The 4,301-nt window shown below is 38.1% G+C and overlaps 1 protein-coding gene across 2 annotated transcripts in view; it reads left to right on the top strand.

Annotated features, from left to right (window-relative positions):
- MTHFD1L (methylenetetrahydrofolate dehydrogenase (NADP+ dependent) 1-like) overlaps positions 1 to 3,176 on the top strand; it is a 276,586-nt gene extending 273,410 nt beyond the window's left edge. For both annotated transcript variants that reach the window (XM_019550079.1, XM_019550076.1), the window contains exon 27: positions 390 to 3,176. The gene's annotated coding sequence lies outside the window, so the exon portion shown is untranslated. The remainder of the gene's footprint in view (positions 1 to 389) is intronic.
- Positions 3,177 to 4,301: the final 1,125 nt, after the last annotated feature.

Raw genomic sequence — 4,301 nt, 5'->3', positions numbered from 1 at the left:
CTCCTTCCCTGGGGGTCTTTAAGAAGAGGCTTGATGCCTTCCTGGCTGGAGTCATTTGAGCCCAGTTTTTCTTTTGCCCAGGCTGGGGGTCGGACTTGAAGATCTACAAGGTCCCTTCCAACCCTACTTCTATGATTCTATGAAGAATTGGTGTATTGTATTTTATTGCCAACAGAATTACATGAATTTGCTACATATATACATGCTGTTTGTAGCATGGGGGATAATTAAACATTTTGTTTAAATCTGCCATTGAAACATTGCAAATATTGTGCGTCTTGTGCTTTCATGCTCATATTTTGTTTTCCTGCCTTAAAAAAGAAGCAAAGACTTGTTATTTTAGCTAATGAAGAACAATTACAATAATACTTGTTGTTTTATTTTTTCAGATTTCTAAAAACAAAAACTGCAACTTCTCTGTTTCCTGCAATAGGAGACGAGAGTGAATTCAAAGTATGCCTGTTAGATGCCTCTGGAAGGATATCAAGAAAACCATAGAGCAAAAATCTACTCTTCTGCAAAACATTTTTTGTGATAAAAAGTAATCTTAAATGTAAGAATAAAATATTACAAGCTAATTTATTCTCAGTTTACAGCAGAGAAGTCATCTGCCATATGTACCATTGCTAACATATATGAATGTTTGTGTTGCATCTAAATTGATGTAACAAAGAGGTGAAATTTTCCATGCTGTGGTTTTATATTTTTTTTGTTTTGAGCTGCTAACAAAAGAATTTGCCTCATCAGTTGCTATCTAAAAATTAATATAAACAAAAAGATACTGCATGGTAAAACCTGTTGCCCTTGAATGAATATAGTTCATCTCCTGGCATTCAGAAGCCAAAACTACACACAAAGCAACCGCACATTTCTAAGTTATCAGTCAGTGTGCTTCTTGGGACACTGTTAGGAAGAGACAAATTTAAAATGAGAGGGATATTGGAGAAAAGAACACGTATTTTGTAAAGATATTTTCCTATATGAAACTTGTTTCCTTGATAAGTTGGCAAGCTTTGAGTCACTTGCAGTGTGTCTCCTAGTCATGGGTATTTTTATTTGTCTAAAGAGTTTATCAGTATTTTTGGTTCATTTTGTTTCCTATTTCAGCTATAAATATGGGTGGAAATCACCTGTTTAGGGTGACATAAACTGTATTTTAAGTTCCCTTCTTTTGAAAAATGTGAACCTCCACTATTGTGTCCCAGTAAATTAGATTTTTTGTTACCTTGGAAGGTTTAGGTTAAAATTGGAAGGATTTCCCTAAAATGCAAAGCTACGGCAGAATTTTAATTACAAACAGAAGTAGTGACTTAAACAGGAGACCTTTATGATGTTGTGTTGCAGTTTTCAGACAGCTGAGAAGTTTAAGGAGGTGGGGGACAAACAGCTGTTCTGTTACTTTTATGCACCTATTGAAAAAATTACTGGTACAGTAGGGCATATGTTAACACCATTTCCTTATTCATGACTAGCTATTCAAGTGTCTGTCTGAAAACAGAGACATTATTCTAATGCATATATTCTTCTGGGCTGATTCATTTAGTGAGCTCCATTGCACAGTGTAATGGACATTGCTATCATTATAATCTCGCCTGGCAGAGCAGAATATCCAAAAATGTCTCATTATTCAGAAGATCCTTTGCCTGTCATCAGTCCAGTACTCATGATTACCTCATTGGATATAAGGGCCGGTGATGTCCCTTACCTCCATACTGTCTGGTCTGTCTGAAGAAGTAATGTTAATTTTTAAGCCTCTTCAAGGTTTCCAGTTACATAATGTTGATCCCTTCCACTTATTTCTGGACATGGACCAATATCTTGTCCCTCCAAAGGTGACACTAATCCAGTCCAGTTGTAGCATTTTCTGAGATTGCATCATGCCAGGACATCACTGTTGCCATGCATGGTCTGGTTAAACTAAAATCCCCAAATCCTCTCTTTTCTTTGTTTTAATAAATTGGTTCATTGCCTCAGCTTTTGCTCTATTCTGATCAATAAGTGCAAGTTATAGTTAAAAATGTAGGCAGTTGTTTGCTAACCTCATGTTCAAGAGCTGCATGTTTGCTAGGACCTGATTTTTCAAACAAACGGGCACACAGTGTAGTATGGTAACTTAAGCCACATATTTAAATATAGGGTTTTTTTTTAATCTTTAGTTCCTGCCTGTCAGAGACAAGTGTGGTAGACTGAGGCTGTCCATGTGATGGTGTGGTAATGCTGGGGGTGAATTGTTATAATAGGAGGTGGCTTTTTACCTGTGTCCTTGGGTGCATTCAATTCAGGCTTATGCCTAGGGGATTCTGTCGTGCTGGTTTACAGCGCATATCCTGTCTGTGGTCAAGGAAACAATGGGTGGTCATAAAGGCAAAGTATCCTTGGAGCCTGGAGACAGAATTTAGGGTCAGTCAAGACTCTGCTTTGCATTTTTTTTAACCCTCGTATAAAATTGAATTAGCTTCATAGTTGAATTGCACATTCATTCAAGCGAGCACTCAAAAGATTGCTGAGTAGAATCTTGAACTGTGGGCTCTCGAGCCATCAGATGCTTTCCCTTTGTTTGAATTTGGTTTTGTTTTTTTTGCCTTGCAGCAATCCAAAACTAAAATAGAGGATTCTGAAAAGCACACAGAATAGTGTGTTCAGCTTGTAAGCTTTTGAAATGGCTCCATCTCAGGAAACACTCACTGAGTCCAACTGCTGGTTCCTTCATTTAAAAAATGAAGAGAGCAACAACTAAACAATGGAGCTCATGAAGACAATAGACCATTGTCCTTCTAAGCAAAAACAGTGAAATAAGAAATAATGACAAGAAATAGTTTTATTTCCCCAATGACATATTCTGCACCTCCGTGCTCCACCCTGCTTACTCACATCTGTATGTTACAAGCTTATACAATCTCTCTGTGGTCTTATTTACACTGAGAATTCATTACAACACAGAATTCCTGACCTGATTTAGTTTTGCAGGGTCTAAAGCTTGTTTTAAATATATACCCAAACTGTGCTTTAGTTAATTTATTGGGGACTATTATGCTATAACTTGGTCCCCCAATATGAGAGAATTAGGGAGAAGAGATGGGACTTAATTTCATGTTGCTTAAAAAGATTGGCTTGTCTTGAAAATTTAGCGTATGCTGGGCTAGACTCTAGTGCTGCTTACGGACGTGGGGAAAAAAACCAAACAGCACTTTACATTCATCTCGGTGCACCCCCATGCCAAGCGTAGTGCATGCCCAGAAGAGGCATCGCGTTAGTTTGACCAGGCTAACCCAGCATCTGTATTGATTGTTCACTTCAGCGGGGCTTTTCAGTGCTTTTATCTAATAGCCAAAAAGCCCCATTGAAGCACCCGATCTCTACAGATACTGGGGAGCCAGGTCAAACTAATGCGCTTCCTCTTCCGGTAAAGCACTGTTTTTCTGTCTGGGTTTTTCCACATCTGTGAGCAACCTAAATGTTCTCTGATTGTGCCCATTCGAGTAAAATTATGTTTCAGTAAGATAATTGCTAGCAAGGTTTAAGAACAATTTTTTCAGATAATTGTAGCTAAGGACTTTTGCCCAGAAAGTTTTCATGGTTTTTTCTGTTTTAAACTGCCCTAAGCTATGCTGCACATTACAACTGTATTACAACAGCATCTTGCCACACAGTACTACTTGAAGTGCAGATAGAACTGTGCACTCGCAGGAAAAGCAGTTCTTCTGGAGTCATTCTTTAAAAAAAACCCTCTGTTTCCCAGAGAAATTTTGCTCACAACAAACAAGTTTTACATGTAGTTCTACCACAGCTAATTTTGTTCTGTTTCAGTGAAGGCCGACTCTATAGCACTAGTTGGTTTTAAAGAGTTTGTTGTTGGTAGAGATTCTCAGTGAGACACTCTGAGATTGATCTATTTTAATGATCCATTTCTAAATCACATTTTATATGCACACGTGCTCTGTATTTTACTTGTTTTGAATGCACTGTGTGCAGGCAATGAGGGCTGTTTTGGTATTTTGCTTTTTAAGTGCATGCCGCTTTTCCTACTTGAACTAGTTCTGCTCTTCAGTTGTCTGTACCAGGCAAGCCAGTTAAGATAGCTGAGACCATGGAGCCTGCAATTTCCAGACAATCATGTGTCATTGTATCCACTTACCAAGCACTACTTAAGCGTTCCAATCATTTTCCCTTGTTTTCTTTTCTTTTCTTTTCTCCCCAACACAAATATCTGTGAAAGCATTTGAACGAGTCATTTGCAGCTTCCTCACCCATTTTTTCTTTCAGGTTTTAGACACTGTCTTCAAAAGCTCATAGCATTGTCC

Source organism: Crocodylus porosus, unplaced genomic scaffold (assembly GCF_001723895.1).
Source record: "Crocodylus porosus isolate Cpor-Errol unplaced genomic scaffold, CroPor_comp1, whole genome shotgun sequence".
NCBI lineage: Eukaryota > Metazoa > Chordata > Crocodylia > Crocodylidae > Crocodylus > Crocodylus porosus.
This window is presented reverse-complemented; position numbering and strand designations above follow the sequence as displayed.